At 48.9% G+C, this 24,124-nt stretch overlaps 1 protein-coding gene and 1 non-coding gene across 3 annotated transcripts in view; one reads left to right on the top strand and one right to left on the bottom strand.

Moving 5' to 3' along the window:
• Nucleotides 1–17,350, top strand: part of LOC140915258 (uncharacterized) — a 66,151-nt gene extending 48,801 nt beyond the window's left edge. Inside the window, exon 3 of the transcript XR_012160114.1 lies at nt 17,075–17,350. This is a non-coding gene — a transcript (uncharacterized LOC140915258). The remainder of the gene's footprint in view (nt 1–17,074) is intronic.
• MACROD1 (mono-ADP ribosylhydrolase 1) overlaps nt 1–24,124 on the bottom strand; it is a 184,340-nt gene that overhangs the window by 107,386 nt on the left and 52,830 nt on the right. The window lies entirely within an intron of this gene.

The raw sequence follows: 24,124 nt of genomic DNA, 5'->3' as shown, positions 1-24,124 counted from the left end.
AAAATGTTTTGGCCAAAACATGCCACCCATCTTTCCTGCCAGCCACCCTGCCAGGGTACCGTAGTGCATGGGCCAGGGAGCTGATGCCTTTTTTTTAGCCAAGCTTTCCCCATAACACCAGCCCTTGGCAATTCACGCAAGGGGAAGATTATGCCGGGTGCTATGGCTGCCAAGGCCCTGCGGGACACTCAGGAACCGAACGCAGCTTGCTCTAGGCATCCTCTCCTGCTTAACAAATCATGCAGATGAGATGTGAGGACAAGACTGGCTGATGTATTTTTCCCCAGCTGGTTTGAGGAGCAGGGAAGTTCAGTCACTGCTTGGTTCGTTGGACAAAAGAGCAATAGGATTCAGTTCCCTGAGCTCCCAGAGTCTGGGACAAATAAATTCATCCAGGGGCAGGAAGGAAAATATTCTTATCCCTGTTATGGGGGTAAGGTGGGGGAGAGTGACGCACAGAGAGGAAGGGACTTGCTGTGGCAGGAGACGAGAACAGAACTCAGCAGTCCTGGCTCCCAGTCCCCCACTCCAATGAAGCTGGGAATAGAACCCAGGAGCCCCAACCCCCAGTCCTCCTCATTCTAACCATTTGACCTCAGTCCCCTCCCAGAGTTGGGAATAGAACCAAGGAGTCCTGACTCAGCCCCCACTTCTCTAACCACTAGACCTATTTTTGATTCTATGCCAGCTCTGGGTGGGAGTGGAGTCCAATGGTTAGAGTACTGGGGGCTCAGAGCCAGGACTCCTGGGTTCTATTCTCAGCTCTGGGAGGAGAGGATAGTGGTTAAAGTTTCGGGGCGGGGGGCGGAGAGGCTGAGAGTGAGGGCTCTGGGGAGGACTGGGAGCCAGGACACGTAGGCCCCTTCCCCACAGGTTGTGGGAGGGAATTTATTACAGCCCCATGTGGATGGATTAGACCAGGGCTCTTTTCCCAGCATATTAACACTCCATAAAAGCCTGCACTAGGCAAATAAATAGAGAAGTAAGTAAATCAGGGGTGAACATCTCTCTCCAATAGAACAGGAGGCTGGTTTCTATAACTCCTGTTTCTCTCCTGAGTGCTTTGCCCCGTGATGCCTTAGATAAGGGACCAGAATAGCCTGGATAGATACAAATGGAAGAGGCCATTCCCCTTGCAATAACAGCTCCCATACAGGCCTTGCTATGATAAGATATGTGCTTTATGGAGAATAACTGGTACCGTAAGAGGGGGGCTGTCTGATGCCACTGCTGTTGGGCATCGTGTGAGAAATATGGGGGCTAAGGAGAAGGTGGCCAGGGAGTGGTGTCTAGTGGTTACGCGGGGGCTGGAAGTCAGGACTCCTTGGTTCTGTCCCCAGCTGCAGGGGAGGGGAGTGAAATCTAGAGGGTTGAGGCCAGGGGGTTTGGGAGTCCGGACTCCTGGGTTCTATTCCCAACTCTCTTTGGTGAGTCACTTGCTCACTCTGAAGCAGGAGGCTAACTTTGTGAATATCAAGGGGATTAATTAGCAAGTATTTTAATGAGCATAACTATTAATTGCTGTTGTTATTACTCCTGGAAAGTTTTCTGCTCCGATCTAAGCCACAGCCTGCTTTCCTCATGAGCAGCACAGTCCGTACTCTGACTCTGTTCCAGGGGCTAGTGGTAGAGGGTCTTCAGGACACCTGGGTTCTAGTCTCAGTTCTGGAAGGCTAGCGGAGTCTAGTGGTTAGATCAGAGGGTGGATAGGAGTTTGGTCTCCTGGGTTCTGTCCCCTGATCTGGTAGGGAGTGGGGTCTAGTGGTTAGAACGGGAGGGGCTGGGAATCAGGACTCCTGGGTTCTGTCCCCTGCTCTGTGAGGGAAGTGATGTCTAGTGGTTAGAACAGGCAGTCTGGGAGTCAGGGCTATTGGGTTCTGTCCTCTGATCTGGGGGTGGGGAGTGGAGAACAACAGGAGAGAGTTGGGAGGAACCAGAACCCACAAAATATTGGCAAGAGCGACACCAGGGAGTCCCCGTCTTCATCCAATATCTGCCCCTTCCATTGACACATACCCTTGCCCAGGCCTGGGGAACTGCTATCAGCACCAGTCCCCCATTGCCTGGTCTTGGCCCAACCCCTGCAGCCCCAGAGAGGAGGAACCGGTACCGAATGACATGAGATGAGGAATTCACCAAAAGAAAGAACGGAAACTGCAGTTGCCACCATTCCAGGCTAGAGCTCCCAGCACAGGGGCAGAACCCAGGAGTCCTGATTCCCTTCTCTAATCACTAGAACCCCCTCTCCTCCCTGAGCTGAGCTTAGAACCCAGGAGTCCTGACCTTCATTCTGGCCCTGCATCTTTGAGTGATTTGCAGCTGTATGCTCCAAGGAGGCTGCACAGACGACCTGCATTAATTCCTCCCAGATGCATAACTCCTGCTCTCATAAAATGCTACCCCCGCACTCGTCCATTGGTCCTGCCAAACCCCCTCCCGGGTCTCCCCCCTACTCCCGCTGAGTCCTTGATGCCTCCTGCCTGGGCACTCTGAATGGAGATCCCATGCAGGGAGGGGATGGAGCAGACCCACGCGCTTGCCCTGCCATGCCTGCCCACGCTCCTTGGCGTTAACAGGAGCCCAGTGCTCCTTTGTGTCAGCTGAATCAGATAGCCAACGGGGTGGGGGAGGGGAGAACTAAAGGGGCCATTTTTTAACACAGCTACTCCCTCTGCCATGTCAGTCACCAGCTTTTTAATGCAGAGCCTCTTTGCAGGATATGTTATTGGCAGCACTGGAGATGCCTAGCGTGGTTAGAAGGCTGCGGGGAAGGGGGATGGATGCTTCACACACTGCAAAGAACCTACCTTGCTGTCAGGGGGGTGGGCGGTTGGGGTGAGGGCGGTGAAACAGGGACGCTGCCTTGTGCGCCAGGCTAGGGTCCAAAAGACTGAGAGATTTCATAGAGTTTAAGGCCAGAAGGGTCTGATCATCTAGTCTGACCACCTGTATACCACAGGTAATTCAGTTTCACCCAAATACCCCTACCTATTTGATCTGGGATCAAATCTAGAAAAAAGGAAAATTCCACTGCATCTCTTCCTTTTTATAATGTCAAATCGGTTCATTTTGAGAAGGGAAATCTCATCTCCTATCACACCAAAGGCAAACTAAAATGCATCAAAAGATTATGTGGAAAAAAACGTTTTCTCCTTCTCAAAATGAAATGTTTTCACATGATCAAAAGAAAACAATTCAATGGAACCGAATCAAACTTTTTTGGTGGGATTTTTCCTTCTCTGGAAAATTTCTGCTTTGGAACAAAAAAATTTCAAAATGTCAGAATTCATAGAAAAGTAAAAAAAAATCGAGAGGACCCAGTGGAAACGGAATGATTTACCGTCTGAGAACAAAATGAGAAAGTCAAAATGATTCGTTCTGACTTCTTCCTGACAATAAATTTGTCAAAATTGACATGTTCCCACAACATGTTCCATTTTAACCAAACTGTGTTTTCCAACAGCAAACTGTTCTGTCTAAAAATTGTCTATTACATCCCACTCTGATGCTTTCCAGCTAGCTGCTATCTACTGGACTGTTCATGCTGGGCGCTACACAGACCCTGACCGAGATCAGGCCCCCACTGTGCCAGGCACTACACAGACTCCGATTGAAATCAAGGCCCTCATCATGCCAAGCACTGCATAGAGAAAGAGTCAGAGCCAGACACTCCCTTGAAGAGCTCACAGTCTGAGCAGACAAGTGGGAGGGGAAACAAAGGCCCAGAGAAAGGAAGGAACTTGCCCAAGGTCACCTAGCAGGGCACTGGCAAAGCAGGAGTAGAACCCAGGAGTCCCATTAGACCACAAAGCTCCTCACTCTTTCCATCCAGTTGCCGCTGACAGCATCCAGGGGCTCCGAACGAGTCCAGATCTCTCTTTGCTGGGCCTATGGCCATTTACATTTAAATAGACCTCTGTGCATCAAAGCAAGCCTGGCTGGAATGGGAATATCTGCGGTTTGAGTGGATGGGAGGGGAGGTGGGAAGGGGAGGGGGAAGAGGCATCTAACTGCTAAAGCCCCCTGTGACACAGGGCTTGGCTTTGCATGCTTCCTCAAGCTGAGCTGCATGGTGTGTGTGTGTAGGGAGGGGATATCAGTAGAGTGTTTGGTGGGGGAAGTTACATGCAGAGTCTGTGTGTGTAAATGTCTGCTTGCACAGCGGGGAGTTTAGGAAATCTCTGTGACACCTGCCGCTGTGAAGAACAGAAGGGCTAGCTACCACTTCAGCTTTAGCATAGCTGGGATAGAACCCAGGGGTCCTGACTCCCAGATACCCTGCTCTAACCACTAGACCCCACTCCCTTCCCAAAGCTGGGGATTGAACTCAGGAGTCCTAACTCCCAGTCCTCCTGTAGAGCCCTAAACTTTCTGACTCAAGCTCACAAAGGAGTGCCAGAACTGTCCCACCCCAAACACCCCCACAAGGCCTGGTCATACACACCTCTCCTGTTTACCCTAGTCTAAAGAAGCTTAGGGAATTAAAATATTAAATGCAGCTGGCAACTGGGATGAAGGAGAATACATATATATAAACCACATGCAAAATCAATCCAATTACATTGTGCAACCAGATGAGCAGTTTAGGGTAATTAAGTTATTTCAACCCCTCCCTCAAATTCTCAGTCCCGGTGGAATAAACTCTGATTAGCCGCCCACCCCCAATCTGGAAACTGGCAAAGGAAAAGGTGCAGGAGGATTAGAAGCAACAAGAGCTGGGGAAAATGCTCTTTGTTCTCATTGTAAGGACAAGGAAAGGGTGGTTGGTGCTGTCAGGACCTAGGCTGCTGTAGCTCCACCCCCCATGCCTTGTTCGCACCCCTGGGAGCTATTGTTGCAGGCTTTCTGAACACTCAGGCATGCATCTGTCAGTTCTTAACAGTGTGTATGTATGGGGATGGTTAGATGGATATAGGAATATGGAGGGGAGATGGACTGAGATGGATAGAGGGGAGTATATGGGGATGGACAGATAGATATTACAAATGGATGGACAGAGTATAAATCTGTCTAGACAGAAAAACATTTCCCTATACCCCAGGCTCCGGGCAAGGCACCACAAATAGCCCCAGCACCGGGGTATTTCACACCTTTGAAGCTCCCTGTGTGTTGGAGGATCCCGGATCACTGGCTTCTGGAGCACTTGTTCCGATTGTCCCTTCCCTGATGTGGTACCATCCACAAGGCAGCAGCTTTGCCTGCAGCCAGTGCCGGGTCTAACTGAGGCCAGGAGCCCTTCCAAGATTAACTAGGCATCTCTTTTAACTGTGTGTTTTGATCAGCAGGGGAGCTTTGGAAGCTATTTAGGAAGTCTGTTAAGAGGGGCCAGGTGAAAGCACAGAGGCAAATCCCCCATTAAATATTTAAACAGATGCAACCCACGGAGCCACAAAATCTCATTTGCTGCAAAAGCTGTGGTCAGTGCCAACCCAGCAAGGATAAAAGGTGGAGGGATAAGAATCTATGATACAGGCTACTGGCCACAGGCTATGAAAGGCCCCTGGAGGCCTGGCTTCGGGGTTAGGGCAGCAGAGTGGGAGGCGGGATGACTGTGTTCAATTCCTGGGGCTGCCTAAAGCTCCCTATGTACCCAGATTGCTTAGGCTAGGAGATGGGTTCCTGGGTTTTTTGACAATCCGAGATGCCACTGCTCTGTGCCTCAGTTTCTCCATCTGTAAAATGGGATAATGATCCTTCCTTTGTCTGTTTAGATGGCAAGCACTGTGGGGCAGAGACTGTCTCTTACAGTATGTGTGCAGCACCCAGCATGATGGGGCCATGAGCTCGGGGGGGCCTGTGCAGCACCCAGAACAAGGGGGGCTCCAGTCTCTGTTGAGGTCTGTGCAGCGCCCACCACTCCGCTTGACTCAAAGTGGCCAGATCCCGCGCTGGTGTAAATCAGCATCATTCCATTGGCATCAATAGCCAGATCAGCATCACTCCACTGGAGTCAGCAGAACTCCTGCTGATTGACACCAGCTGAGGATCTGTTCAGCACAAAGGGAATGCCCGAGGAGACAGTACAAGTTCAATCAATCTGGCGCACGCAGTTGAGCTCCAGTCTCCGCTGTGGGAGGGTTATGGCTGGGAGTGCTCTTTCATTAATCTCTCTCGCTCCCCCCAGACTCCCACTATCTGGCGTTATTAATAGTTATTATTTAGATAGCTCCTGACAGCACACGACTCACTGTAAAGGCAACAGGCCAGACCCTCCCTGCTGTAGCTACATGTGTGTTCCCAACCTGAGCTGAGAATAGAACCCAGGAGTTCTGGATCCCAGCCCCCAACCCCCCACACACACTAACCACTAGACACCCTTCCCCCCCCCCCCCGAGCCAGGTATAGAATCCAGGAGTCCTGACCCCGAGTCCTGTGCTCTGTCCACACGACTTCCTGCATAAAGCCACATTCTCTCCCATTCTATTTCATGCCACGTTCTTTGCAAAGTCTAGGATCCTGCCTATCCCCTTAGTATCAGACCTCCCCCATTCCTGGCCTGAACTACTTCACTGGATGCTAAATGGAGGGGGGGCAGGATCAAGGGCTGTGAGCAAGACAGCAATTAATCTTGGCCCAGGAGCATCTCAGCAGCACAGGCTCTGCCACCCAAATTAAATTTTAACTTGTCTCATAAATCTTCCCTTAAACTCCCCTCCATGCCACCAGCTGCTCTGCCAGACGGCAGGAAGACTGGAAATGTCCTTGAAGCCTAGGGGAATCTGTGCTGAAAAAGCTCAGGTGCCTACGTGGAAGGGAGGCTGCGACGTTGGTGAAATGATGCCGCATGCTGCAGCAGAAGCTTAGGAGCTGAGGATCTGGGGGAAACCAGCTTTAAAGAACTGGCCAGGTGGGAAAAGAGGGGGGAGGTTTCTGGCAGGGATTTTATTTTCACTCCCAGTGCCCTGGTTAAAATCCAGCTCAGTTAATGCCATTTCTCCAAGCCACCAGCTGTTGGATACATCAGTCATCCTAAAGTGTTGCTGGCATGGGTAGAAGTGCTCCACCCCAGAGGCAGCTGCATCTCAGTGCTTGTCAAGAGATCCCTGTATAAATATCTGCCCCAACCTGTGTCTGCACCTCAGCACCAAGTGATACATCCCTGTACAAACAACGGCTCCACCCCAGAGGCAGCTGCATGTCAGTGCCTGTCAAGGAATTCCTGAATAAACAGATTTCCTGCACCAGAGCTATCTGCATCTCAGTGCCAGGTGAGGGATCCCTGAAGTAAACAGCCCCTGCACTTCACCCCAGAGCTGGCTGCATCTCAGCACCGGACAAGGGATCCCTGTATAAATAGCTGTCACTACGTTAAACACCCTGTGGAATGGGTACCTCCTCTTGCCTGATTCCCCTCAAAATACAGGGCTCAGTGTGGGCCCTTCCCGAATGCTCTGACAGGCTCTTACTCACCAGGCACTCTCCAGCTGGAGCAGCCCCTGTGAAAGCTCCTGGGAATGGGTGAGGGACAGGCTGGAAAGCAGCCCTGTACACTGGCTGAGCTGCTTCTGTTCAGAGGCACAGAGCTCCACACAGCAGAGCCAGTAAGGGGAGGGGAGAAAGAGACAGGGCTATGCGTGAAGATACACAGAAAAATGGGGAAGATGGGGATCAACAGAGGGCTCTACAGTGGGGCTGGATAGAGGGGCTCTGTACTGCAGGTACGGGTAGAGATGGACGTTAGATGGGTGGCTGTGGATAGATGGCTGCGGCTGAGACACAGCAACTCACCTGGGTTTACAAGTTCAAATACTACCAAGGCTGTGCTCCCATCTCTGTCATCTAGGTCTCCAGTTCAGGGTGTGGTGTCATCCAGTCCCCATGTGCGTGCGGATTCAAGTGAGCTGCTGCTGCAGGCAGTTCCAGTCTCACTCCATTACTGGTGCCCGGGAACTTTTCATACGACCCCAGTGTTATTATTAGCAGCATTACGGTGGTGCCTAAACTGAGACTGGACCCCAACTGAGATCAGAATCCACATTGTGCCAGGTGATGCACAAGCCCCAGCTAAGATCAGGGCCCCATTGTGCTGGGTGCTGCACAAGCATACAGTAATAGACAGTCCCTGAACTGACCAGCTTACAATCTAGAAAGAACCAGGGTGGGAGGGGAAACAGCGGCACTGAGAGGGGAAGGGGCTTGATGCAGCAAAGCAAGCAGAAGAACCCAGGTGACCCTGTGTCCCGCCGCACTGCCCTTATCACAATGTCTGTCTGCCTGATTGCATCAAGCCACATTTGTTCTGCTGCAGCAGCATGAAGAAATGAATCTACCCCGCTCCATGCAACATCTGGGGCCTGCCCTGGAGCGGAGTGTCACATTCAGATCCCTGCAGATGGCAAAGGGCAGGGAGGTCACCAAGGAAAGCGATCGAGCGGCAGGGAATGGGAGCAGAGAAGCAGACTGGGCTGTTTCCATAAATGTCTGCGTCAGCCTGTGATGGGGAGAGGGGGCTGCTCAGGTCGTGGCTGGGACGCCGGCTCCAATGGAAACAAGGAGTGAAAGACCCAGAGGGTCCCGCTGTACTCTCAGCACTTCCCCACACACAGATGTCTACCCTCTTGCAAACATAACAGCTGCTGAGCACGGCACAGCAAGAGCTGGGTGATGTTTTCCGACCAAAACTTTTGTCAGCAAAATATGCAGCTCCGTTTCCTGAATTTCTGTTGGTTTCGCCAAATTGTTCGGGGGGGGGGGAGGGGGAATATTCTGAAAAAATCAAAAAGTTTTGATTTTTTCAATGCAAAATTGCCGTTGGTTTTATTTTAATTTAAAAACATTTTTAAAATGTCCCAAAACAAAACACTGGCTTAGACTTTTTGACTCACCGAAAATTTTGAAAAGTTTTGTTTTCTCTTTGACCCCAAATACATTTTTCCCGGATTTGTTGGAATTGCCATACACTGAGAAACCCATTATTTGCCCTGCTTTGGCTACAAGTCCCCCTACCATCCCCTAGGTAGGGCCCCTTGGTTAAAGACCACCTGCTCAGGTGGGCGCAGCTCATGTTTTTAGCTCTGGATGTCCCGGGGTTCAGTACGTGATGTGTTGGCCAAGAGGAAGCCCTCACTCAGCGACATATTACAGCCCAGCATGGAATTAACACAACAGCGCTGGGCACCAGGTGCAGTCCCCACCCCAGTGCTATCCATTCAAAATGCTTCTGGGCTGCATGGTTTGAGGCACTGCAAGGTGCAGTACCACCTGCTGCCACTGGGGGGCTGGGTGCAGCTGCCACCAAGGTGGCCGCAGGTGGCAGAGGGAGGAGGAATAGAGCAGGGGATGCAGGCTGCAATGTGGCTATTTCAGTTCAGAGTAATTTGCACATACTCCCTGTTGCCTGTTCCCACTTCTCAGTCTGGGCTGTGTCTGCCAGTGGATAATTTTATGCAGTCCATTGGGGCTGGAATATAATTTCTATGGACCTGTGCAAAGCGAAAGACTGTCCACACGATTTTCCACCTTAAAATCACATCATTCCAATTACTCTCTTGGAAATTTTTTTTTGGGCGTGGGGGACTCGCTTCTTCAATTCCCATCTGATATTGGCATCTGCTGTCTGGAGCAAAAAGTTCTGTGTATTCAAGAAGTAGTTGGGAATCTTGGTTTTCAGCCAGCAAGGGGAAGGATGGCCTGGCGATGGTAGTTCAGGAGTTATCAGCTGTTAAAGAGGCGGTAGACACAGAGCAGGGTGCAGGAGTTCAGTTTCCATGGTGGACAATCAGTGACTGAAAGGGTGCAATGAGCGAGGCTCTCAGTGGCCTTGTGCCCTATGCAGTCATTTACACTAGTGTAAATTGAGTGTGGAAACACTAGGGATTTTTCTGAACCATGTGCAATCATTTACACTAGAGAGTGTAAAATGCTAGTGTTCCAACTGGGTGGCATTCCACACTTGCTCTGTACTAGTGCAAATGAGCACACATGGGGCAGAGTGATGGAGAATCAGGCCTCTTGTGTTGTACACTCACTTTGCACTAGTACAAATGACAGCATAGGGTCCAAGGCAATGGAGAATCAAGCCTCCAGTGTTTTACACAAAACACTGTGCTAGTGCAAAGGACTGCACACATGTGAAGGATAAGCAGCCCTTTGTGTTTTCCGCTCACTTTGTACTAGGCAAAGGACCACACACAATGTGGGATGACAGAAAAACAGGTCCAAGATGTCTTGAATAGGGGCCCCTCTTCACAAGGAATTAGGGTGAGATCCACAAAGCTCATGTGACTCGTGGGCCAAGGGGCAGGGAATGAAGTTCTGCCTCTACTGACTGAGGTTGGATTTGGCCCTGTGAACTAGAGGTGAACTCTCCCTGCGTGCTGGAGAGGCATAGGGGAAGGGACCGGACTGGGCTCTATCAGTGAGAGACTGAAGAAGATCATTCTAAACTAAACTATAAGGATCTCAAGTCTAATCCTGTTTCCTACAGATCATTCCCCCCTTTCCCAGTGATGTATTCAGTGCTGTTTGCCCATTACTCCATGAAGATCCTTTCTGAAGCACCCTTTCGATTCGGAAACCACACTACCAACTCCAAGCTATGGCAATAAGAAAGGATCCACCAACAAAATGTGTACCCTGCTTTGCTGCCAGGGTGCACTGCGCATGCCACTGCAAAAGGCTTGTGTTGTGTTTTATGGGGCGCGCCAGTGAAATGTTGGACACAGAAGCATTCAAATAAATGACCAACACTTTTAAATCAATGCATGCTTTGCATTGAGGGCGAGTCAGCCCTTCTGCATTGACCCCTGGCTGCTAGAAAGCAGGGATTTTCACACAAACCAGCCAACCATTCTGGGGCTTTGGGGGGCCAATTTCTTTAGATGGAATATTTAAAACAGTGCCAAAATATTAGCAGTCAGGACCAATTATTCTGTTGGGTTTTTTTCTTAAGCAGATTCTGTTTCCAATTATTTTTTAAAAATAAAGGGACTAAAATGCACTTTTTTTTTTCTATTCTGTGCTGCCCTCTGCAGCCATGCCCCAGGGATAAATTCTGCATTGTCCAGGCCTAGAAAATTACACATCTTTAGCCTGATTCTCATTTACTCTGGTCCTGCCTTTTGGGAATTGAGGGGGGCTTCTGGCTTTAATACACCTTGCCATTCCCATTGTTCTAGGGTTGGCATAAGTTAGAGCAGCCTCAGGGAATGGAATAGAACCCAGGAGTCCTAATGCCCGGTCCCATCTATTCTAACCTCTAGACTACACATCCCTCCTAGAGCTGGGACTAGAACACAGGAGTCCTGATTCCTGGGCCTTACATACACTAGCAATTTGCTACAGTTAACAGTCGTCAAAGACCGGGCATAAGCCAGGGCAAACATGCTGGATATGGCACTGATCTGAGACTCAGAACACCTGGGTCTAGTCCTGGCTCTACAACTGGCCTGGTGTGTTACCTTAAGCAGATCACTCCACCTGTCTCTGTGCCTCAACTTCCCCATCTGTACAATGGGGATAATGATAATCTCCTTTGTAAATTCTTTAAAAGCTGCTGATGAAAAGTGCATATTAACAGTAGGTTGGCATGTCTGCTCGGGGACTTGGAATCCTCCAAGACCTCTTCTCCACCCATTAAACTATATTGGATTGTCCAGCCTCCCAATCCAGTGCCCTTACTGTAGCTCACAAAAGCTCATGCTCAAATAAATTTGTTAGTCTCTAAGGTGCCACAAGTCCTCCTTTTCTTTTTGCGAATACAGACTAACACGGCTGCTACTCTGAAACCTACCTGTTAGTTCAATCTGCTGCTTCTTTACAGATTTTTCTGCTTTGCACAAACAGCAGAGTATTTACTTATTCATTTGATCGTTTGAAACAAAAGCAGCTTTTTCATTATTATTAAAAAAACCCTAAGACGCTAATTTGCAAGCAGTGGGGAAGATCAAAGAGCCCTGCTGCCCGCCTGTAATTAACACTGCTCTCCCCCTTCACAACTCTGGTGACAATCTGTTGCCACACTTGTGTGTGAGACGCTTTCATCGGCTGATGGCTGGGACCAGGGCTGCCACATGCATCCTGCCCTGGCAGGGAGACGGCACAGCCCAGGTACCCTGGGGTAGGATGTGCCACTGCAGATTCCCAATCGACCCTGGTGCTGGTGAGATGCCTTTGCAAATTTGCTCACAACTGTCTCCCCCACCCTCTGATATTTCCCCTTGCTTTAAATATGGCCAGTCTCATGTTCGGAGCCGGCTGCAGCTAATGCAGTCTGACTAGTCGCTTCTGGGGTTTGCTTCTAGCAAGAGGCGGAGAATGTCACAAAGTCACATTCACTCAGACTCAGGGTGCAGAGAATCATGGAGAGTAAACAGAGAATCACCCCCTGCTCTTAACGGGTTGGGGCCTATGACGTATGGTTCTCATTCCATTCAGCAGGGGGCAGCAGCATGAATGTGCACTAGCCGCTTCATCCCTATTATCTGTATTACAGACTGAGATCAGGGCATCATTAGAGCATGTGCATTTTTACTGGTATTACAGTAGCATCATTATGCTGTCCACATTATGGCAGTGCCTACACATCCTGACTGAGATCAGGGTATCATTACGACGTGTGTGTTGTTATTAGTATTACAGTACCAACTAGAGACCCAGCCCAGATCAGTGACTCATTCTAGGGTGTGCATTATTACTGATATTATGATAGAGGCCCCAGTCCAGACTGAGTAGTCATTATGGTGAGCACATTATTATTGGTATGATGGTAGTACCAAGATCAAAGCCCAATTCTGGCATGTGCATTATTAGCAGTATTTCAGTAGCACCTTGAGGCACAGATTACTTCAAACGTAAGCTCTTTGGGGCAGGGACTGTACAGCACCTAGCACAACAGAGTCCCAGCCTGGGTCTCCGGGATGCTACCGCCATGCACACAGTACGTACCAAGAACAGCAGAGACGGGCTTTCTTGCAGCTGGTGAGAGATGGGATACCAGGCTAGCTGGGCCCATTGGTCTGATCTGGGCAGGGGTGGGTGAGAGGCAGGATACTGGACTAAATGGGCCAACTGGTCTGATCTGGGGGCAGTGAGTGGGAACAGAATACCAGGCTAGATGGGCCCAATGGTGTGATCAGCAGGGGTGAGAGTGTGAGGATGGGATGCCGGGCTGGCTGGGCCATTGGTCAGATCCAGTCTGGTGCCTCTCTTAATATTTACCAGCGTACCTGGCTCTGGGGAGCTCTCACAGCACTTCTTTTCCTTGCTATTAATTGAAGGGAAAAAAGTGCTTGTAATAACATCAAAGGGGATTTAAGCTTCACCTCTGAGTTTTGCAGAATAAGAGGGGAGGGAGATTATCTACATCTATAACCCCACTGGGAGAACGGCAGGGCGCTTCCTGTGCTCTACTGGCAGAGCCGCCCCATGCTCCCTGTGCTTTCTGCGGGGCCCTGCCCCGCCACTGAGACCCCCTTAGCGCCTTTTATTACACAGGTTTCTTTCAGTGCTGAAATGAACCGGGAATTCTTCATTAATAAGAGAGGGCTTTGAAGCTGCTGCTGACCGGGCCTATGTGGTGCCAGCTTTGGCTTGCAGCGCGCAGCCACGTTCCCAGCTGGTGTAAAGCAGCTTCCGTTGGTGCCCAGAAATGGGAAGTGTCAGGACTGCGCAGGTGGGGGAAGGGGAGAGGGGGAATTGGGAGTAGAGGCTGCAGTGAGCCGTGGGCAGACAGCCCTGTCCTCTCAGGGGGGCTATATCTTCTCCCTTTGTCCCACCCGTGGAGTGGATCTGCCCCACCAAAAGTCACCCCCAGTGGCAGCAAGTGGTACTGCACCCTGCAGTGCATCAGCCAGACATTATTGGTGCGACACCAGCTGGACTCTAATGACCAGCTGTTCCCGGTGTAACCCCCTTTAATTCAATGGAGCAATGCTGATTTACACTAGCTGGGGATCGGAACCCATTGGCTCCAGTGGAGCTATGGCCTATTTGCACCAGCTGGGGATCTGGCCCCAATGGCTCTAATGAAGCAAATGCCCATTCACAACAACAGGGGATCTGGCCTCAGTGACACTAATGAAGGTGGGTTGTTTTCACCAGCCCAGCAAATTGCAGGAAGTAGAGGGGTTGAAGGAAGATTCACAGGTTTTCTTCGCAAGGGTGAATTGCTACTCTCATAAGGTAGCAGGGCTAAAAGAGCTGCAGCACTCAGGGTTCCAGATTACTAGAAGCGACAGGCTTGCAAGGAAGATCAGGCTGTTGAGAGTGTGGATGGCTTTGGGTGGGTCTACACAGCAAAGAAAACCCCGTGGCTGGCCTGTGCCAGCCAACTCAGGCTCACAGGGCTCGGGCTGAGGGGCTGTTTCATTGCTGTGAAGATTTCTGGGCTTGGGCCGGAACCTGAGCTCTGGGACCCTCCCAGCCCCATAATTTGGACAAGATTTCTCCAGCCCACACTCAGCGGGATACTCAGGTTTGGCTTTTCAGCAGGATGGGAACTGAGCTTTTGAGGGAGCAAATTCTGTCCTCACTTGTGGTGCTGAGCCCTGGAAAATCTGGTCTCTGGGGGTCTGATTCTAAGCGGGAGGGTTGGAGCACAAACTCCATTTCTTTGCACCACGAGCCCATGTGGTTTTGCTTGAAAAGAGAGGAACGGCGGAATGGAAAGTTAGAGCAAAGGGGTCCAGAGATGGGCTGTGAAAATCCCATTTGCTGGAAATTAATTGGAGAAATCCACGCTGCAGGCTCCCGATTTCCATAACACAAGTTCCGGCAGCACAGATAATGCCAGGCGAAGGATTCTTACCATACCACGCAGCCTTGAAACTTTAAGCCAATTTGTCAACACCCCACGCTAGCAGAAATGGTTTAAAAAGCCACCAGACGGCTTTTCTTTTTCTTTTCCCCCCACAGCTCCATCTTGAAGTCATTTATTCCAGTCATGCCTTCACTCAGTGCTTTTCCCCCTTCTGTTCTTTTGTTTCTCGGGAGAGCCATGTGGCTCATCTCCGAGCAGAATTCAAAAACATCAGGCGGGATGGGAGCATTTTTTCATTATGCCAATACCAACCCATGTCTGTGTGACTGAACGAAATCCCCACCCCCCTTGAACGTTTCAAAGACACAGAAGTCTCTACTGACCAAGGCAATGCCCCCTGTGTATACAACCTTGACTGAACACAGATCATGTTATTCTGATTTCATTCTGAAATTTAATCTCTGATCATCTTCTTAGTTTTTATTCCTCTGCTTTACAGAGGCTCAGAGATTTTGGCTTCTCCAAAGGCAGTTTTTGCCAAAGTTCATCAGTTTTAGAATCGGATGAAATTTATGAACTACATTTTTTCCCCCAGCCAAAAACTTTTTCTTTTACTTTTTCTTTTTTTTTTTAACTTTCACAGAAAATCATCAACATTAGAAAAATCTTTTCTTCTTTGGTGAAAAGTTCTACAGAATATTTTCTATCAGAAGCCGCTTTCTGGAATTTTTGGTAAATAATAAAATGCTGATGGATATTTGTGATCAAAATTTCAGCTGAAAACATTTTGCAGATGATGGAAGCTGAGAGGATGGAAAACAGACCCATCTTGAATTGACAATTATTTTGAAATTTCAAATGAGTTCAAAAATCCATTTTGGTCGGTGCTTCCAAGCCTTACCATAACAACAGATCTTCAAAGGAGTGGGGAATTAGAAATTTATTGTGGGATGGTGCTTAATGGGTGACATTTTCAAAAGTGCCCAAGTCCCAATTTCAGAAGTCTCATAGGCTTTTAGGGGAACATCTTCAAAAATCCCTAAGTGACTTAGAAACTTAGAGCACAATTTTCATATGTGCCTATGTGATTTAGGAGCCTAAGTCTCCTTTTCAAAAGTCATTTAGGCCCAGACCTTCAATGGTATTTAGGTGCCTAGTTTCAATGTGAGTTAGGAGCCTAAATACCTTTGAGGATCTGGGCTTTAGGAGCCTAAATCTCATTTAAAATAAATGGGACTTCAGCTCCTAAATGTCTTCGTCGCTTTTGAAAATGCGATTTCAGGAGCCTAAGTCTACGCATTTGACCCCACTTTCTGTGGCCTAGTGAATAAAGCATTGGATTGGCACTCGGGCAACCTGATCTATTGCCTGCTTGGCCACTGGCCTGCTGTATGACCTTGGGTAAGTCACTACCCCACTCTGTGCCTCGGTTTCCCTATTTATGAAATGGAACTAATGATATTGACCTCCTTTGTAAAGTGCTTTGAGGCCTACTGATGGAAAGCGCTATATTATTATTTAAAAAGTCCATCCACAAGAGTCTACATTTTCCAAAGAAACTCATGATTTGGGGATGTTTTGTTCTTAGAGGGGGTTCTGAAATGCAGGCACCTGGTGTCCAGAAAGTCCCCTCTGAGAAACCCTGGGAGTCTCAGGTCAGGCACCCCAAATCACTAAGTCATTTTTGAAAAATGTGGGTCATTGAGCCAAATCCAGAGATTGAGCTAAGGGGCTTCTCGTTTTCACAAAGTTCTGAGTATCTAGAACTCGTCACCTGCTTGCTCTAGTTTGTCTGCAGCCTCATTGGTATGAATATAGGTTTGGCAATGAAGGATGGCACAATTATTTCTCCCAACTCTGATACACCGAAATACAGACTCTGTATGTGTTTGTGTCTGAGTGAAAGACTGTGTGTGTGTGTCTGTGTCTGAGAGAGAGAGAGAGAGAGAGAGAGTGTGAGAGAGAGACAGAAAGATAGATCATATGTATGTATATGTGCTTCTGTGTGTGTGTGTCACTTGTGTGTGTGTGTGTCAGGTCTGTGTGTGACTGTGTGTCCCTGTGAGAGTCTCTCTCTGCCTGTGTTTCTGTGTGTGTCTCAGTCTCTGTGCACATATGTGTGTTAGGGAGTCTCTGTGTGTCAATCTCTACATGAGTCTGTTTATGTCGATCTGTGTGCGTGTCCTTCTCAGTGCAAATCTGTGTACATATGTGAATGTGTGTGTCAACCTCTGTGTGTGCGTTCCTCTGATCTACTGGCAGTGTCGGATTGAGCTCTGTGTGTGCAATGGCTGTTAATTACTAGGCCAGCAACTCTGCTATTTCCTCCTTTGCAAATACCCTTTACCTAATAGCTTTGTCCAATCATTTTTGCAGGGGAGAAGTTGCAACCCGGAGGGATAATACCCTGGATTCCTCACTGCAAGGGCTGATTTCACGTCCAACCTGTGGTGGGAATGGATTTTTCCCTTCCTTTTCTTTTTTGAAAAGCTATCCCCTCATAAAGAAAAAGCAGCAGAGCCCACTCCCCCTTCGAAGTCAGCCGTGACAACTCAGCAGCGTATGTCAAGCGGATTGGAGGGGAGCTACCTCCACGGTTGAGTAACACAACAACTCTGCCTCCACAGAGTGGGTGTGAATACAAATCCCTCAGCTTGGTCATGCAAGAACACCCCACTGCCGGGGAGCTTTGAGAAAGGATTGGGTTTATTATCCTGTTTTAAGTAACTTTTGGGAAGAAAGCAGGAGGAATCAGACACCAAGTCTCAGGGCGGGGGAGAGATTGCCAAAAAAAGGGAGGCTCTTGGGACAACCTGCAAGGAAATAAAAATTCCTTCAGACTGCAAACTGGAACCTGACGCTGAAAAGGATGGATTTACAAAGAGCCGAGCTGAATTGAAGTCTGGCAGCCCTGAAACGTGCATGGTTGCTGGGGAGGGCTAGCCTGATTATATATCACTGTCAGAAGGGTGTGCTGGGTTGGGAAGAAGGATAAAAGAGGTCGGGCTGAACTGATGCCCACTGTGGACATAAAAAGTCCCTTGGAGTTTGCAAAGCTGCAGCCTCATCGATGGAAGTAGGAGTCTAAAGGTCAAGTTGATCAGAGAGGAGGGAGTGGCGTAGCAGGAAGGTAAGCTTAACACACAGATTGGAGCAGGCACATTTGGAGCCTGGCTAAAGCTGGTCACACACATTAGCTGCCTGCAGCAAAGCCATGGGGATGGTATCGCTCCATCAGCATGAATGGAGAACACTAGGGAGACTGCATGAAATGCAGTGGAAAATCACCAAAAAGGGTTATGTCCCAGGGAAGTCCTGGGATCCAGAAGACAACATGGGGGATACTCCTCCATGCTCACCAGAGACGGGGGGCAGGGAGGGTCAGGACTCCTGGGTCCTATTCCCAGCTCTGGGAGGGGAGTGGGTCTAGCGGATTAAAGAGGGGGGCAGGAAGGGAGGACGTCTTGTTTCCACTTGTGGCTTTTGAGCAGCTGCTGGAGTCTCGGGATGAGTTAGAATCACAGTTTTCATTTAGTGAAAGACAGAACGGTGTCTATGGGGAGCAAGAGGGAGAGAGATCAAAGAAAAAGCTTGAAAACATGACCTGAGTGTCAATGTCACCTGCCTCAGTTTGCAGACAGCCTGAAACAGCTATCAGAGGTGCGAACTTCCCCGTGCATCTTAACTCTGCCATCTGCTGACACAGCAGCAAGGGGCATGGCTGGGATTACGGGTGGTGCCTAGTGCCCTGGAGTGCCTGGCAGTCTTTGGATCCCAACTGCTCAAGGTAATGGAGCAACTCCTCACACTGACAGGAACTAGCCTAAGTGTGGTGCCTACCCTGGGATTCAATAATAATAATAGTCCCTACTCTTAGCTCATGCTTTCCAGCAGCAGAACTCAAAGTGCTTTCCAAAGGAAGGCAGGATCATTACCCCCATTTTACAGATGGGGAAACTGGGGCACAAAGGGGCTGTAATTTACACATGGTCGCCAGCAGGGCTACGACCAGAACCCAACTCATCTATATCCCAGTTCAGTGCTCACTCCACTAGGCCACACTGCCTCCCTAATTTAGCCTCCGGGCAGTTGGCAGGCTTGAGAATTGAAAGGCAGATATAACTTATGGCCACAGTAACAGGGTCCATCTGATTGTGTCTGGAGAGCCCCTGAGTAGTGGGAAAGTGAGGATGTAGTGCGTGGCTTCTGCAGGATCCCTGGGTCCATCCCCACAGCCTAAGCTGGAGCTCAGCTAAGTCCTAAAGGTTCCTTGCCCACCGGGGTAACACACCCGGAGATGCAGCAGCCACATTTATCGCTTTGGATTCCTGCCGCTTTACCAGCTAAAGGCAGCATGGACCTGGTGTGTGAAAGAGATCTGGATACAAGCTTTGCATTAGGGGAGGGGAGTTGTGTAACTGCACATGGACCCAATGCTTCTCTGGAGAGCTCCTTGGGAATTCTTCACCAAACCAGGTAGTTTAGAAAATACAGAGAGACCCAGGTTCCCATTCCTTCTCTGAATCAGACAAAGCAGGGACGTGACCCTGGGTCTCCTGAGCCCTAGGGCAGTGTCCTGGCCACTGGGGCTAGCTGGCTAAGCTGGGGGCTCTCATGCTTTTTCAAAAAGTCTCATTTTCATTCCAATGCAGAACAAAACCAAACATCTAAAGTTTGAAATCTTTGGCTGGCTGAAATTCTTGTTCTCCAGCCCCCTGTGTGCATGGCTTTGAGCTGGGAAAAGCTGGCTAGAGCGGAGAGAAACACCATTTACACACTTTCCCTGCTCAGCTAGCCTTTGGCCCTGCAGTGAGTGGAAATATCACAGAAGCTGCCTCTTGCAGGCTGGCTAAGCTTCTAATCTCATTAATGGGGTGAGCCATTAAAACGGGCACAAGGGCTCACTCTTCTTCTCTGGACAATAGGGGCATCTTCACGAGGACAAGTCGTATGTTCATAACTCGGGTGAGCGAAGGTAAGTCGTTCACATGTGGAGTTAATGCCCACAAGGACACGACGCTGGGCTGACATACCGGGGATTGAACCAGGGACTTCCAGAGCTCAAAGCATAAATGACTACAGCTTGTGCTAAAGAGCCCATAAACAGGCCTTGTAACACTCTTCTCCGCTGTGCATCAGCAGAGCGGGGGGCCAACACCCGCTCACCAGTGGGTTCCGGTGGCAGCACTCCTAGACAGACCCAAGCTCGCTGGACTCCACCTAGCTCAGGTCCCAATAGCAAAGAAGCTGCAGCAGAACAGACTTTTGCCCAGCCTGTGCTGCCCTAGCTCCACTATTTGTACCTGCGCTAGCTAGATCAAAGGTAGCTCAGATGGGCCTATGTGTGCTGCAGTCACAGCCCAGGACTGCAGTGTAGATATTCCCTCTTGGGAGTATTCACCTCCACCTGCTAACTCATGTTAAAGCTACACCTTGCCATGTCTCCACTAGGGCGTTGGCGAACATGAGATAAGAACACATCTTTTGTCCTAGTGAAGACAGGGCCTCAGACAAAGGATGTATTTTTTAACCCCTGTCATGCTAACCCATGTTAAAATCCTGTGGAAGATGAAGTAAGAGTTTCCCTTCACCAGAATATTAGGTCATGTTAGAAGCTGACCCTGAGGAGTCATGTTAACTAACACAACATTAAACACAGCTATCTATACAGTCAATTGCAAAGTTAACAGGAGTATTGTCCATAACTCAGTTCCTGTCTACACACAACACCCCTTCACTTGAGTGGGGTGGTGCTTTGAACTCAGGTTGGCTGGCCCCAGAGGAACATAGGCTAAAACTCAAGTGAACAGAACATGTCAGCTGCTAATATGAGTGCTCTGTAGTGGGGATGCAGGCTAGCACTAGTCGAGTGTTGCTAGTCCTCCAATGCCTTCCCACAATCCCCTGGGTGCCCAGAAAGGACAGACACAATCTTCCCCCGTTCAATGGGAGAGAATTCATAGAGTGGCTCAGCTGTCTGCGGTGCTAAGAATCGTGGAATACAGTCCCAGAAGTCCGAGTGAGTGCAGTGCCCATGTGGCCATGGCTATTCAAGTGGTATTTCACAGTGTGTAGACACTCTCACTTGAGCTAGACTAACTCAAGTTAACTCTGCAGTGAAGACAGAGCCTCAGCCAGTTCTGGTTAAACCCCACTGAGGCTAGAGGGTTAACCACATATATCCGCATGAGGTGACACTCCACTTGCCCCTTCAAATACTGACAGCTAAGTAGCATTTAACAGCATGTTAGCTAACATGAGCCTCCCCCAAGTCTGGGTTCTAACATCACTTCATTTTCTAGTGGAGACAAGGGACAAAATTTTCAAAAGCCATTTAAGGGACTTTGGAGCCTAAATCCTATTTTCTAAAGGGATTTGGGGTAGATTTCCAAAGGGATTTAGGTGCCAAAAGATGAAGCTAGGAGCCTACTGGCATATTCCAAAGCCCCTAGGCATTTAGGGCCATATTTTCAAGTAGAACTAATAGGGCAAAGTACAAGGACTTAGGAACTAACAACAAGAATTTCTGCTACGAACTGAGGGCTCATCAGTTGGAAACAACTTAGGAGCAGACTTGGGTGTTCCCTGATCGCAGGATGAGCCACCAATGTGATGGGGCCAAGAAAAAGACAAATGTGATCCTAGAATATATCGGGTGTGGGATTTCCAGTTGAGTTAGGGAAGTATTAATGCCACGGGACAAAGTACTGGAAAGACCTCATCTGGATACTCTGTACAGTTCTGGTCACCCACATCCAAGGTAGAAGAATTCAAACTGGCCCGGGTGCAGAGGAGGGCTCCTAGGCTGATCAGGGGAATGGAGAGGCGATCTTACTAGAGATGACTGAAAGAGTTGGGCTTGTTTAGCCTGGTCAAACAAAGGCTGAGAGGGCATCTGGTTGCTCTCTCTACATACACAAGGGGGGTTGACCCCAGGGAGGGAGGAAGAGCTATTGAAGCTAAAGGACAGTGTTGGCACAGGAACAAATGGGGATAAACTGGACAAGAATCAATTGAAACTGGCAATGAGAAGAAGGTTTCTCCCTGTCACAGAAGGGAAGTTCTGGAGCAACGTCCCAGTCCCAGTCGGAGCAGTGGGAGGCAAACATCCCAGCTAGCTTGAAGATGGAGCTTGACAAGTTTTAGACCGTGATGGGCTGCATGACCCTTCTCGTCCTGTGTATCTAGACAATGGGGACTTAAACCTGGGTCTGCCACATCCCACCCATCCCTAACCACCAGCAGAGAGAATCTCTCTCTGGCCCAATGAATGTTTAATTATTCTACAACATGGAACAGCTTCGCCAGGAGAAAGAGAGAGAGACTGATTACAATGCAGTGGTCAGGGCATGACACCTGGGATGTGTGAGAGCCAGGTTGAGGCCCACATCAGGCGGAGCAGGGAGGAGGAGCAGGCTTGCATGTAAGCCTCCCGTAACCCAGATGAGTGCCCTGACCACTGGGATAGGCTGGGCTTGTTGCAAGCTCTTTTCCCTGACCAGAAATTCCCTCCTGGACCATCAAAACCAATATGTGGAAATGGAGCTGGGCAATGACCTTGGCTCACCAGCTGCCTAACTGCTGTCAGGTTTAAACTCAAGTGAACCACAAGAGACCCCGGAAGTCATTTCATTACAAAGTCTGAATATCAGAGTTTAAGATTAATAAACCCTTCATTTATCGCTTCACCAGGCCCCTAAACATTATTCACTGCATAACTCAAAGGGCTGGAGCATCCTTGGCTTGCACTAAGGCTGGTGGGACTAGAGAGCACTCAGCACCCTGCTGGATGGGGCCCTAAATGCTTGGTTTGTTGAGGCATTAGCAGCTTTGTTACAAACCAAGGCTGTGAAAGATCCCCTGTGGACAGAATAATTATTATTGATTATAAAAGCAGATAAACCCAGCCAGGACACAGCCGCGCTGAAAGACACGATAAACCTCGCAAGCGGCTTTCAGCGTTGCAAAGAGTTCCTGTTTAATAATAATATGGTTTGTGTTATAGCAGCGACTCAGACCTCTGCCGAGCTCAGGGCCCCTATTGTGCCAGGCACTGCCCAAACTCCAGCTGACCCCAAAGCCCCTGTTGTGCCAGGCACTCGCCAAACTCCAATCGAGCGCTGATCCCTTGTTGTGCTGAGCGCTGCACGGACCCCCAATTGAAAAACAGTCCCTTCCCCAAAGAGCTTGCAGTCTATATAGAGAAAGAGTGGGAGGGAAACAGAGATGCAGAGAGGGGAAGGAACATACTCAAGGTCATATAGCAGATTAGTGGCAATGCCAGGACTTGAGCCCAGGGAGGCAGTGTAGTCCAGTAGCTAGCGCACAGGACTGGGGCTCAGAATACCTGGGTTCTTGTCTCAGCTCTACCACTGACCTACTAAGTGACCTTGGGCAAATCAGCTCTGTGCCTCAGTTTCCCCTCCTCACCCTTTGTCTATTTAGACTGTACTGTCTTTAGGGCAGGGACTGTTTCTCAATGTGTCTGTACGGCGTCTGGCACAATGGAGGTCCAGATTTTGGTTGGGGTCTATGCAGTGCCAAGCACAATGGCATTCTGATTTTGGTCAGGATCTGGGCAGCATCTGGTACAATGGAATCCCGATCTTGGTTGGGGTTTTTAGGTGGTACAATACAATAAAATCCTCATACCACAGTAAACCCTGGACCATGCTGTTTCTTCATCCTACACTGAACAGATTTTGCCACTACTTTATTACTGAGTCTAACATTTTACATTTTCTCCTTCCATTTTTTAACTATACATATATATATATTTTTAAATGTTTCCACGAACACCTAATAAAAACCAAACTGATCGAACTGACGCCCAGTATGGGAGATGGAATGTGGATATCTCCTAATGAAGGGAAGCTCCAAATTACTCCTCTTCTTATACCATTTTCCCCCTAGAAAAATATTGTCATATCAGATGTTGCTATCAATATAATTAACCTCCCCAGACACAAATTTGAATTTTCTTTTCCCCACCCCGCTTCTAACGTGTATCATTTTCTATTAACTGGAGCAATTTTCGTTTCTATTAGCCCTGGATACAATGCAACTGAGCGAACTTCTTTTAACAATCCCTTTTGAGAGGCATTTGCATACCTGTCTGCAATTACAGCCAAGATAAGGCTCGATGCATAATGCATGCAGCATGAAATTGGCAAAATAATTAACTCTAGGGTTGTTTTTTTTTCCTTAAGAAGCGGGCACATTACAAGTTCTATAAAAAGACACCTAGAGATAAACATCAGACAGAATCTCAGCTAAGTCAGTTTGTCCTGCTACGAGGTGACTCTTTGCTTTGCACCGTGATAGCATCTTGGTAACAAAAGAACGACTCATTTATAAAACTTCCCATCTGCTTGCAATTTAAAGAGGATCAGGTTGGGTTGGATTTGGATGGGAACTTTTAAGGAG

The sequence above is a fragment of the Lepidochelys kempii genome, chromosome 7, assembly GCF_965140285.1.
Source record: "Lepidochelys kempii isolate rLepKem1 chromosome 7, rLepKem1.hap1, whole genome shotgun sequence".
Classification (NCBI taxonomy): domain Eukaryota; kingdom Metazoa; phylum Chordata; order Testudines; family Cheloniidae; genus Lepidochelys; species Lepidochelys kempii.
This window is presented reverse-complemented; position numbering and strand designations above follow the sequence as displayed.